Raw genomic sequence first — 14652 nt, forward strand, 5'->3', positions numbered from 1 at the left:
TTTCTCAGTACAAATTGACACCCGAGATAATTGAAGGAGTTACTCCTATAATAGACAGAATGATCAAACAAGGTATTTTGAGAGAAATAATGAGCAGTCCATGTAATTCACCAATTATGGGCCTGAAAAAGCCTAATGGAACATTTAGAATAGTACAGGATGTGAGGAAAATAAACAAAATTGTAGTATCATGTTGTCCCATTGTACCAAATCCGTCTGTGATTTTATATCAGATTCCTCATGATGCAGAATGGTACACAGTGATTGACTTGTGTCATGCTTTCTTTTCTATCCCATTGCATGATGATAGCCAACAAAGTTTTGCGTTTCCGATTTGGCGAACGTGTCTTGGCATGGTGCCGAATTCCACAGGGGTACACGGAGAGTCCCTGAATATTCAATCAGATATTGAAAAAGTCTCTAGAAGATTTAAAAATGCCTGAAAGTTCAGTTCTGGTACAATATATAGATGATCTGCTTGTGGCTTCAAGAACTAGAGAAGCGTGCGTTGTAGATACCATTGCACTGTTGAATCATTTGGCTGATGGAGGACTTAAAGTATCCCCATCGAAATTGCAATTCTGTCAGAAAGAAGTACAATATTTAGGCCACAAAATCGAAAAAGGACTGAGAAAAGTAACTGCAGACAGAATCAAGATAATAAAAGGAAAGAGAGCACCAATGACACAAAGAGAAGTAAGAATGTTTCTTGGAATGGTTGGATACGGTCGTGGATAAGTAACTTTTCCCTGATTGCAAAAACTTTTGGTACGCTTAACAAGAAGTGATGTAAAAGACCCCATTGAGTTAAACAAAGAGGAATTAACAGCTTTTAAACAATTGAGAGACAGTTTATGTGAAGCACCAGGACTTGGTATGCCTGATTATGAAAAAGAATTTGAACTTTATTGCAGCAAAAGAAACGGATGTGCACTTTCTGTATTAATACAGAAACATGGAAAACTAAGGAGACCATTGCATATTTCTCAGCTACATTAGATCCCGTAGCTGTAGCATTACCAGGCTGTCTGAAAGCTGTAGCAGCCACTTGCAAGAGTTTGGAACAAAGTGAAGGAATTGTGATGGGATATCCTGTGAGAGTGTTTGTTCCTCATGATGTGGCAATCCTTTTAACAAGGAGCCGCACCCAGTTCATGACACACAGTCATCTGACTAAATATGAGAAAGTTATCCTAGGTGCGACAAATGTGAGCCTGGTGAGATGTCTGAATGTGAATCCTTCAACGTTACTGCCTGATGCTGATAATGTGGAACTCAGATGATGTGGATCATGACTGCTTGGAAGTGCTTGATTTCTGTACCAAACCCCGACCTGACATAAAAGATGTACCTTTGACAGAAAGTGACTATGTGATGTTTGTGGACGGATCATGCTTGAGAACAGATGAGGGAATTCTGAGTGCAGCATATGCAGTATGCACAGTAGCAGCGGTTTTGGAAGCGTCATGTCTAAAAGGAGTAAAATAAGCCCAAGTTGCTGAACTATTTGCCTTAACAAGAGCATGTAAGTTAGGAAAGAATGTGAGAGTGACTGTGATAACCGATAGTCAATATGGCTTCGGTGTAGTGCATGATTTTTGCCAGATCTGGTCGCAAAGAGGATTTTTGACATCAAGTGGAACTCCTATAAAGAATGCTGAAGTGGTTGGGAAATTGCTTGAGGCGATACAGCTGCCTAGGCAATTGGCTGTTGTGAAGTGTGCAGCACACACGAAGTCTAATGACTGTCAGCTGGTAACCAATTCGCAAACGATATGGCTCAATATTGCGCACGAAATCAGAATTCGATCAATAGGGGAAGAGAGAGGGAAATTAATTCATGCCCTTTGTTGTTTACGAACACTGTGAATACATGGGAGGAAGTGAGACAGTTGCAAGAAGATGAGGAGATGAGACAGTGGGTAAAAGCAGGATGTGCACCACGGGAAACAGATCATGTGTGGGTTTATCGGGATGGAAGAACAGGTATGCCCGATAGCATGGTGTCTGCCATGGCATGGATGTATCATGGACAAGCACATGTAGGAAGAGACGCAATGATCAGACTCTTTAAGCAAACACGGTAGAACACACAATTTAGACTTGTAGCTGAAAGTCTTTGTCAAAGATGTCTTGCATGTCAACAATTCAATCCTGGAAGAAAAACAGTGGTAAGTCTGAGAACAATAGGTTGAGAGGGATGGCCTTTCACCAGAATGCAGATTGACTTCATTGAAATGCCCCCCTGAAACAGGTTGAGGTATGTTTTAGTGATGGTTTGTCTATTTTCACGATGGGTGGAAACATACCCAACGAGAAGAAGTGATGGAATTGCAGTAGCCAAGCTATTACTAAAAGAGTTCATTCCTAGATTCGGTTTTCCAGTCACAATTGAGTCAGATAGAGGAAAACACTTTCATAATGAAATCATGAAGTTGATTTGTGAAGCATTGAATGTACAACAAAAACTACATTGTGCCTATCGCCCAGAGGCTTCTGGTGTGGTGGAACAAGTAAATGGCACCATTAAAAACAGGCTGGGAAAAATGTGTTTAGCCACAGGTTTGAAATGGCCTGATGTCTTGCCTCTGGTACTCATGACTATTAGATCAATTCCAGATAGGAATACAGGTCTGAGTCCCCATGAAATTGTCATGGGAAGAGCAATGCAACATGTTTTCATACCAGTCAACAAGCTTTTGCCTATATCTGATGACTTGGTGTTGGATTATTGCAAGGGGTTGTCTGATTCCGTTCATTCTGTGTTCCATCGGGTTGGATCGGATGCCACTACTCTTGAAAAGAAGCCAGCTCATGATTTGAGCCCAGGGGAATGGGGGAGAATAAAAGTGCACCGAAGACGGAACTGTTTGGTCCCACGTTGGGGAAAACCACGTCAGGTGATCTTGACTACAACAACAGCAGTAAAATGTGCAGGAGTGAAGAAGTGGATTCATGCTGGTCACACCTTGCGAATTCCAAACCCAGTGGATAACAAGGAAGGAGAATACTTTGAAGAATCAGATACAAGTTCTGAATCAGATACTGAAGAAACAAGAACAAGACAAATTCCTGAAAGCGGGGAATTAGAACAAAGTCCAGTTATTGCACCAGAGAACCTTTTCTTTAAGAAGAAAGTTACAGATTTCTGACACCAGCTCAGAATCAGAGACTGAACCTGTTCAATCACATAAGAATGAGAGTAAAAACAGTGAAGAAACTATAAAGGAAATTCTTGATAAGACAGTCCAGAGTGAAAGTTCAAGAGAAATCCCACCTGAAGTAATAAAATTAGATGGTAAGGTACCAGATACAGAGAGTGAGGGAAAGATTTTTGCGGAAGACCCCCGAGGAGTTGTAGGGAACTCACACATTCAGTTAGAGGAAGGGACAGTTAGTCAGCAGGAAGATTGTGTGGAAGAACCACGAGGAGGGACAGAAGTAGGAAACAAAACAGAAGTGGTAGAAAGGAGAACAGTTGAGGGAAAAAGTCAAGTTGGAACTGAATCAGAGGACAGTGATGAAGAAGTACCAGAAGGTCGAGTCCTGAGAAAGAGAGCATGGAGAACTGAGAAAAACGAGAAAGGAAGTAAGTTGAAAAGGCCAGCAAGAGATGAAATTTGGCCTAACAAGATAAAAAGATTAAGATACCGATTAACACGAGTGAATTAATCTAGAGCTGAAGTAAATGAAGTGTCTAGCCAAGAAAAATTGAAAGAAGTGAAACAAACGACGGTAGAAGAAAATAAAAGAACGAGAAAACGTAACCAGAAGTATAAGTCGCCGGAATGGTCATATGTGGCATCGCCTGAAATAAAAGAAGAGGCAGATAGCCAAGGGGATCCAGAGGTGACTGTACCAGGAGTAGTTGAGGAAGACAATGAATCGGAAATCCTGAGAGTTATCTTGTCCGACATCGGAGAAGAGACGGATGTTCAGGAAATCCTACAACAAGACTACGAAAGAAAAGTGAAAGACTATCAAATGCCAAATTGAAAAGATAAAGATGTTAAATTGGAGAAACAATAAATTACCGGAAAAGACGTAAAACTGAAAGAACCAAGTAGGTGCTTAGAGCCTTGGGTTAGACAAAACTAGTTGTGAAGTAGAAGAGGCTAAGTCAAAACACACATCATTTTTCGAAATGGCAAACACAGAAAATAGAAAATCTAAATGTGTATTTCTTAGAAGATGGTTAAAAATGTGTTGTTGTTGTACAGGATTACTAATGCTTTTGTGGAGTGCGTTGGCTCTAATGGTTTCATTTAAGGTTACACCTTAAACAATAGAAGGACATAGCGAGAATAAAACTAATATAGAAAAGACTCAGAAGAGGTATCCGACTAAAAGAGATAGAAATTATTTACATAAAGATAGGTCCATAAATGATTTTTCTAACAATGTATTTTCAAAATTACTATACGAATATGTGAAGACGATGGACGTGAGGGATTGCTACGTCTGTATGCAATTGCCAGCGTCTGTATCTGAGGGAGTGACTTACCATCACCTTCGAGTAACATATGGAATAACATGTAGTGTAATAGCAAGTTTGTTTTACAAAATAGGGAAATTAGAATATTATTTTTCAGATGTAGATAATGTATTTTCACAAGTACCTGTAATTAACAAGTTGAATAAAGTTAAACCTGCAAAAGTGTTAGATGTTTTCTTGGATATGGTTGAAGAAAGGAGATTGAAAATGCAAAGGAAAGTACCTGAGGGAAAAGAAGAAAAGACAGTCTGGGACGTTGAAAGAGAAAAACATTTGGAAGGAGAAGCTAGTTCAACAATGGCTTTAGATTGGCCTCAGAAAGGGAAGTTGTGTATTAGAATAAATCAAACTGCATATGATAATTATTTTGTAGGTACCAGTGATTGCCATGATACTTATAGAATCATGAGAGGATGGGGATTTAAAGGAGGAAATGATCCAGTTTTTCCTGGATTATATTTTATCTGCGGGAACAAAGCATATTATCGATTACCAGATCATTGGTATGGCACGTTATCTAGGCCTGGTTTTCCCAAAGATATTCCATGTGGGAAGAGGAAAAGATGGTGCACATGAGTTAGGTAGTCAACTAACACGTAGGAAAAGAGAATCTAGGTCAGATATTGTAGGAGACATTTTCGGAGCATTGATACCAGCAGTGGGAATATCTCTGAATGCACATAAAATTAGAAAACTATCAATAGTAGTGGATCGCTTGTCAACAAGTACCGATGGAGTATTTTTATTGGTAAATACTGAAATGGTTGCCATGCGTGCCATGGTAATGCAAAATCGACTTGCCCTTGATACAATTTTGGCAAAAGAGGGTGGAGTCTGTGGAATGCTGAAAGTTCAACATTGTTGTACATATATTCCTGACGAAAGTCAAGATTTAAAGACTTGCATTAAGAATATAACTGATTTGCATGAGGAAATTGTTCCACTGGAGGTTGAAGGTATTTGGGAAAAGATTGGGAAAAAGTTTTCTACTATTAAGTACTTCCTTCTTACTTAAGCTAGGTAGTACCTTTATTGATAAAATATTAATTCCAGTAACATGTGAGATTATTTTAGTATTAATTCTAAGACTAGGATGTTTATGTAGCAAGAAAAGGAAATTACAAAAACACATAAAAAGAGAAACTGTAAGAAATAAAGACAAAGAAAGAAAAAGAGAATTTGAAGAAGTATAATTAGAAGAGCGGAAAGACAATATGTATAGAAAAACGAGAGAAGAAGAGACAGGGGAAACAGTAATGTAATCCAACAAAAGATTAAGAGTATTGAATTCATTTCTTTTACTAAATACATTTTTTCCAAAATTTTAAAGGTAGTGTGGTGATGTTTAAAAAAAATCACCAAAGGGGGGATTGCTGGAGCAGGTAGTGCAAAATTTTGTATACCTCCTCTATTTTGTATGAAAGTATTAACTGAATAACCTACTTATTATAATTTACTAATTGTGTGCGGTGATATAGTAAGATTAACCAACCTGCATACATGAATTACACGTGGGAACTTGCTATTTGCATGGCAAAATAACTTTAATATCTAAAATACGTACGCATATTAACAGTAGTATATGTGATAATTAGATATCGCATGCTTTATGTTGCTTTTGTAACGTTTGCACCTTCGTGGAGGACCGTAAAGGTGAATATACTGCTTTAAATGTCGCTATAAGCTGGGAAAATACTAATACAAAAAGGGATTAGTGAGGGTATAACATTAGAAGCATCATTTCTTTGTATTAATTACTCTTTTGTGTTTGTTTCGCTTAAGTTGACATCTTGGCCTAACAAAAGATGGCGGCAGAGTACGGATTCAGAAGTGGCCACCGTCTCGTGATGCTCAAGGCCTAGTGCGCAGACTCGGATGGTACCTTGAATTCTCTAACAACCTCTGTACACGCCGTTCCTGTCAAGGATAGGTTACTGGGGCGCTGCCAAAGACCCCAGAAGACAAGAACTGTTTTAAATGAACAATGAATTAATTTTAAAATTGCAACATTAGGAAATTTGCTCATAGCCGGAAAACTCATCAGCAAAAACCCTGTGAAACCAGACAATACAAAATCAGACTATTTCTCTTGGCCAATCATCTCTCTTCTCCGCCCAAAAATGTTTCATGTTATCCCGAAATTTATTATAAAAGAGTAGTAGAATAAGGAGTGGTTTAGATGAGAGGGAAATGGTCGCTACGCTTTTTGAGACCTTTCGATGACTAATGCTGGCACGATTTCTGGTCTTTTGATGATCTTTGGGACTGTAACGTGCTGAGTAAAGGACTTTCGGACTCTGAAATCTGGCCTGATCCTTGGACAATTTAACGACAAAATTCGGTTATGCTGAGCCAATGAATTAGAGAAAATCCAGATAGCCAGAATAGGTAAATATGGTGTTCTGTGATTTAAATAAATTGTTCTTTAAAGTCTAAAATTTGAAGAGACAAATGCTAATTTAATGAAAAATTTAGATAAACAATTATTGATTATCAGAAAATATGAGTTTGTGGTTCTTTTAAAGAAAATAGAGGATTCGGAGTCTTAAATGTGTTTTAGCTGGTTCTAAAATCACCATCAACCAATCCAACTATTTGGTCCGATCGACCAAGTGGGCGGAGTGCCTTGATGTTTAGCATTAGGAATCTATAGGTGGCGAAGGTTAATGTATATGATGTACGATAACTTCTCTTTCCCGATAGGTTATAAGGTACTCCCACCCACATGTCCGGCGCATCATTCCCCCTCCTGTGTGCAGACCTGTGAAAGAGAGAAACGTGCGAGTGTTGGTGTTATGGGCCCCACCAATGAATGTGTGTGTGAATGAGTTAGTGTGATGGCGGGTCTGCGACGCAAGAAGGACAGTTGTGTTCTCACCTTTTTCCCCCCGAGTTGTTGTTTGCGTTGGATCACCTTCGAAGTGACCAAAGAGGCACTTCCAAAACTGCGTACATGCACCACTTATTTTTTCCTCTGGTTCCCAGAAGTCAGGGCACAGACACGCCAAATTTAGAATTAAGTGGTCTTCTTCCGAGGATTTCGTATTCTCAGCAGGAGAACTCTGGTGTGGTTACTCAGATGACCCACAGCTGTTTGTCACTTAAAAGGGTTGACTACTTTAGGTACGTTCATATTAGCAACAGCCCATTGCCATGGCTCACTAACAAAACATAAGTGCAAGAATACAATTGATCGCTTACAAATTTTTACGTGAAATGTTTGTGTGATGCTTGCCTACTATGACCAGTACTTCAAAGTATTGCTTTGATTGCGAAAAATATGCCTTTCAGCCACCCAGTCCCAGGTTTGATGCATCTACTATGATCATCAGATGGACAAGAGGGAGACAACGAGAATCTTTTGCAGCAGATGCTGCTAGCAGAGACATGAGAATAAGTCAGTGAAGTATTTCCATAGTGTCTTCTGTCACCTTTGTGAAATCAAAGTGGGCTAGAAAGCTCTCAGATGAGTCTCTAAGCAGTTGGAAAGGTACCCTCCTTGAGATGAGCTGCTGTTGTTGCAAAGACTCGGTGTGTAAAATGAGAACATTTTAAGCAGGCTTGAGATCGGCCAGCAAGGCATGAAACTTGTATGGAGAATGTCTGACCAGAAATATTGGCCACTTCAGGTAAGAGGGCTGAATAGATGTATGAAATATTTGTAAAAATAGTGGTACCCCTGACGCAATTTCCTAAATCAGGGTGTGTAAATCAAATGTAATCAAAACAAATTAGGAAAGTTGAAAATAATTTATGGACCTAGACAGCATACACAATATAAAAGGTACATACACCATGTAAAGTTGGATACAAAATAATATTTTATTTATATTTTATATTCATAATATTTCTATACAGTATAAAAAGAAGAACATGTTGAGAGGATGATACCCTCTATACTTGAAAATGCATAATATTTACACATTTACAACTCTACTTCCTATCATAAGTCCTGTGCTGTGCTATAAATCTGCTGTGCTATAAATCCATTTCCTCTCACGGTGTCAACAGCGAATATTCTTATATGTGGAATTAGTTAAACATTCATCAAAAATTATACAAGGTCATATTTCATTTTGTAGAAAGGACATTCATTTCTGGCATTGCTCTGGAGATTTGAAATCCTACGCGCGTTTCGGCTGTACGCCTTCATCAGGAAGCCATGTACATAGGTCATGAAAACCTCGTCATAAATGCGGAGCGCTCTAGCCTCTAGAAAGTTCAGACTTTGTGGCCTCAGTAATGGTCTAGTACATTAAATTCTCTGCGAGAGACGGGCGAAGAAGGTCGAAGACGTTTCATTTCCAGCTCCGTGAACGAGAGCACACATTCGGATCCCCAGGATTTTCACCAAGTCTCCGCTAGTTCGGAGGAAGTCCTTTCGTGAGTCTAATCTTACAAGATGGACCTTGTTAATAGAGCTTTCACACGGACACAAGGACCAATAAAGAGTCTCCGGGAATATCTAAGTGTCCCCCCTTTTACGTCCGAACAGCGGCAACCACTTTGAACGCGCTCCGTTGTTTCATCATCATTGCTACATCTATTATCGTCGCCTATCAACACTGGTGTCTGATATAGCAGTGGATGTATTTTGACGTGCTGACCTTTTAGGCAGACACTCCAAGGAACAACTAGAGAACCATTTTTGACAACGACAAACCATAATACTAAAGTCTCTTAGACCTTCTTCGTCCATCTCTCGCAGAGAATTTAATGTACTAGACCATTACAGAGGCCACAAAGTCTGAACTTTCTAGAGGCTAGAGCGCTCAGCATTTATGACGAGGTTTTCATGACCTATATACATGGCTTCCTGATGAAGGCGTACAGCTAAAACGCGCGTAGGATTTAAAATCTCCAGAGCCATGCCAGAAATGAATGTCCTCTCTACAAAATGAAATATGAACTTGTATAATTTTTGGTGAATGTTTAACTAATTCCACATATAAGAATATTCGCTGTTGACACCGTGAGAGGAAAAAGATTTATAGCACAGCGACAGGACTTCTGATAGGAAGTAGAGTTGTAAAGGTGTAAATATTATGCAAGTATAGAGTATCATCCTCTCAGCATCTTCTTTTTAAAAATTGTATAGAAATATTATGAATATAAAATATAAATAAAAAAATATTCTTTTGTATCCAACTTTACATGGTGTATGTACCTTATATTGTATATGCTGTCTAGGTCCATAAATTAATTTCAACTTTCCTAATTTGTTTTGATTACATTAGATGTATGAAATAAACATCACTGAGAACCAAACTCCACACCCACTCCCTTCAAAGTACTCAAATGAGGAGTGCCTAGTATCAGTTTGAAGGTTTAATTTTTACAGTTAGGTTCATCCCACCCAACGATTCATATTCATAAAACAATGCTCGAGGACAGAGGTCTTCAAACTGGGGGGCAGGCCCCCTGGGGTGGGGGGCTCTTAAGTGATCTCAGGGAGGGCGCCAGTCTCTGAAACATTATACTTTGTTTTTAGTGGTAAAAACATGAGCAGCAGTAAGCCATCTCGTAATGGGCCATCACTAACAACTTTTGTCATTTATATCCTGACTGGGAGTATGTGTAAAAAGGGGTAACAGGGTTGAACTGCAATGTTTAAATATGTTTAGACATATTTAAACATTGCCAATTTAGCAGAATAATTGTGGAAAAATTGAGGGGGGGCACGAGGATTTTTTTTTTACGGGGGGGGGGGGGGGGCAGCATTAATAAGTTTGAAGAGCACTGCTCTAGGACCTCCAAAATGAAACCTGAAGAAATTAATCATGGGAAATTTAGGTACAAACTGCTATTTTACAGAAGGGATGAATGAGGCCCCTTGTTAACAGCTGACAATCTGCTCGTACTCCACTGTATCAACACGTTGTTAGTAATAGAACTGACAAGATGGCTGCCATAAAAAGTTGTTTACATTAGCAAACTGCAAATCCCTCAGCTAGGCCAGACTGTACAGGGAACTGATAGCCAGAGTTACAGCGAGTCCTATATGTTAAAGCACAGCACCTTAATCTAAATTTCTTCACCGGGAATTGGAGGTTGTTTAGAAGCCATTTCTGTTCAGAGAGCTCACATTGAGTTGGCTAACTAGCGTTTTGGAAATAGTTTTAGACATTAGCTGGTCCCCTGCCTCGAACTATTTTCAGCAACCACACCCAAGGCCTTGTACGTTATTTTATCTGACAAGGAAATTGAGAACTTACTGCCAGGGGCTGAAAACCACAGTGATTCAGTTATCCACTCAGTATTCTCTCCCTCAGAATTAAGATTTGAGTGACAAAAATGCCCTCCCGTGGGGCATAGCTGAGTAGGTCAGTTGAATATTAATGTTGCCAAAACTCACTATTGATGGATGGGATGTCAAATTATGGTCGCTTCACAGAAAGCAGAACAGGCCGCCAAACAGTGTTCTCCTCACCTGCGAAAGACTTTCCTGAAAATATACTGTCATCAAAAGGCCAATACTTCATATTCAGATTAGAACCAAGAACTATGCCTCACGGTGTCTACGTCTGGGATCACAACACCTTTACTGGGCCTGTACTTCTTAGTGTAGTCTTCTACCACAAAATTACCTTTGACGAAATGAGGTTCAGTGCCAATATACCCATGGTGCCAACAGCTGGCCTGTCAGCTTCTCAAAGATGGAATAATAACTCTGGCTTTGATGTTAGAATTGTTTTGGGTCAGAACTTTGGAGCCAATAGGGGTAGATACTTCTGACTATTCGTTTAATAATTCTGTATAATAATGTTTTTTTCTATTGAAAAAGCCAATCAACTGACCAATAATATATAGTAATACATAGTGATTTTGGTAATATCTGTACTATTTATGTATTTATTTCTACTTCATAGAGTTCAGGATCTTAACAACATACAAAACGATAAAACTAATACATTAAAATGTTTTTCCTATACACTTAAGATTTTGCCCAGAGCATTTAACATCAAGATATTCATTTCACCCACCTACTCCATTGCCGACAACCTTGATAGCTAACTATATGTACTATACTTTGAAAATCAGCAACCGTGTAACAACCTCTTATACAGCTCGATACATAGACTGATCAGTAATATCTGCAGCGAGCCTAGAAAATTAAGCAGTATTTGCCTAGCCAGAGCAATTAGAGAACGTACACAAAAAACTGTGTTGTAGCTGCTAAGTGTTGCTTACTTACTGCTAGGTTATAGTGAATTCAAACGGAATGGAATTAAACTTCTAGAGCTCATGTTAGTCCAAGAAGGGCATCTTGGTGCTAGAAACCCGAGGGAAAAAAAGACCATCCAGCAAAATCTTAAAGCAGTCCATAGAAATTCTGCAACAGAGAGACCGGTTTGAAGAGCTATCCTAAGAGATACATAAGAAATTATAGATTTGATACCCAGGGTTAAGCTATTCCAGAGTAAATGTCCAAGACTGCCAATAGACTGGCAATTAGTCATTACATCTCTTTCCTGGTAGCAAGTACCATCAGAGTCATCTAGCTGTAGCTTTAGCAGATTCCCAAGTGCTCCAGATCTCAACAGGACACTCATTTAAGTTAGGGTACCATCCTGCATGGCACAAACCACAAATATACTCGACTCCATTTAAGAACCCAATCTTAATGACCCCACCTATAAACATAAAAATGAAAACCAAAGACAATGAACCATAAAACACATCAAATTACTGGACTCAGGAATTCTAATGTTTAGTGGTAAGTTACTTTAGAGCTGATCTCGTTACAATGGAGGTTCCCTAAGCTCTTGGACGCCCGATCTTGGAATCTAGAACTACCAACAGAGTAGGTACATTGTGCGGGTACAAAAGGATTTCTCTATTCAAATGGCTTGGACTTTACTACTAACTATAAACTGTGTATGCAGGAGGTTATTTGTATAGTGAAGAGCAAGCCTGGGGCAGTGGACTGCTGCACAGTGCCAGAGGCCAAAATTACCATCAAAGATCATTTGCAGAGTGGGTGGAGCAGCTACAGAGATTAAAGGGACAGGAACCCTGTGTAGTGTTCTCTGTGGAGAGGAGCCTTTACTTCTCTCTTGAACTGGAGTGTGGTTTGGCCAGTTCTGGCGGTTACAGGGATGGGTTTTTTTCCGGATATTTAGTGCACAATTTTTTTTTTTTTATTTCTTACCCCGACACTTGTTTGAGTTTACTATGATAGCAAGTGCACCATCTTTGTGGATGTCAGTTAATAACAGCATGTCTCAGCTTCCTCAACTGTCAAGATGCATTCCTCAATCGGCCGAGAACTGAAAGTCAGGGATCAAAGTAGCAGTTAGAAAATAAGGGCCTTGTTTTGTTCTTGATTTGTCTGTTACTTTTGGAACACGTGTATTGTATTTCCAACTAAAGTTGAAGACTATTAATTTTGGGAAGCAGACTCTAAACACTCCTTTGATAGTACCATCTTCTATGTTTAAGGTGCATAGCGGCTTTGGATGACTGAAACCACAAATGATGCATACAATACATTCTGTACCCGAATTACATTTTATTTTATGGTGTGACTATAGGAATCGTCCCAAGAGGGTCAACTGCTAGCAACCTACACAACCTAGTTATCCATAGTCATATGACAGACGTTTAGCAAAAAATACGCCAGTGATCTGATTGGATCAAGCAGCAGCCTGAGTTGTTATGAATCGAATTTGGTCGTAAAAATATTTTACATTACTGTTGCTAAGGTTCTACTGATCACACCCTACAGTATCCCCTCAACCAAATTGGTGAATAGTTTGGTTCCTACAAAAAACGTTACATGATCAAAGATTCTTGAAATTGACTCCTCTTTTCTAGGAGCAATAGGCGTGCAGCCTGTTAGTAGCCCTGACAAACCAGATAATACCTTGGGCATTAAATGGCAGGAACATCTCTCATTAGGTTGTGGCAGATTATATGTAGACTATGGCTGACTCGATCTCTCCTAACAAACCCCCTATTCCATTGTCCCCCACATTTTCTGGGTCACCAAAGTACATATTTTCCCATTTCCAGTGCTATACATACAATTAGAAATGTGTGCATCTAAGTAAACAAAACGAGAACTTTCCACAGCTTCCCTTTAAAAAGACAACAATATGTTTTATAGTGGTCATTCTATTCTTTACAGAGTCTTGTTTTCATTAAATCAAGACTTGGCAGTGTGCCACAGTCCAACCAAATATTCATAATGTTAGCACCCCTCCGCACCACGCTGCATACATACTGCAGACAGGAAGATGGAACATATGCAAGGTATTGTGAGGAACAAAAACGCACCATTAAATATATTGGAAAATAGTGAAACTCATACCACACAGTAGGGACGAATGTAGAATGTTACATTTAAAAGTCCATCCATTAATGCACACAAAAAAGGTGCTTTAAAATGTATGGACACACTCTGCAAAAAGAGGCAAATTCACATAAAAATGAACACAAACTCAGGTTCCTGCATTCGAAAGCTACAGAGTGTAGAGAGCAGTAAAAATCGCGAAGGTTACAGCATACCTGAAACAATGTCTAGAGTACAGCAAGGATGAGGTTCTGGAGTAACTGACTAGTACTTATATAAGAACAAGCAAACGGGTAGATGCAAAGTTAGAAATGAAATGTTAGAAACATGACTGATGCAGAAACTAGTGTAATGTACCTAATTCCCTATAAAACAACTTTGCAAAAATAAACCTATATATAACCACTTCGGCGTAGTGTCTTAGGTACCATAAATAGATGTAGTAGCGGCAAAAAGTGATTTACTTTGTTTTCAATAAACAAATCAGTCTAGGAAAGTAAAAACTAAAAAATACTACCAGTCTTGGAGCAGAATCCAAAAAAGGTAGCTCAGACAACTGCCAAAACAATTACCATTTTGTGCCAATACAAGATTGCAACATACTAGAAGACAGCATGTTCTCATTTAGAATGAGAACCCCTAAACCAAACACCTTTCCCAGCCTGAGTTCAGGGTAATGCCCCTAATGACTTTACATATCATTCAATAACATAATTAGATGGTTTACCAACAGAGTCGTACAGCCTCCTCATGGAGACACACACAGTCAATCAAAGTAGTGTAGGGAGGGATAGTAAATATAAGGTTTCATTCAGAACCTCGGATCAGACCCAAACACTGCCAAGAGGAGTTAGAAAGTGTG

At 39.1% G+C, this 14652-nt stretch overlaps 1 protein-coding gene across 12 annotated transcripts in view; it reads right to left on the bottom strand.

Annotated features, from left to right (window-relative positions):
- Positions 1–14652, bottom strand: part of ST7 (suppression of tumorigenicity 7) — a 614758-nt gene that overhangs the window by 373331 nt on the left and 226775 nt on the right. The gene's annotated exons all lie outside the window — the stretch shown is intronic.

This window comes from Triturus cristatus, chromosome 4_1 (genome assembly GCF_964204655.1).
Source record: "Triturus cristatus chromosome 4_1, aTriCri1.1, whole genome shotgun sequence".
Lineage (NCBI taxonomy): Eukaryota > Metazoa > Chordata > Amphibia > Caudata > Salamandridae > Triturus > Triturus cristatus.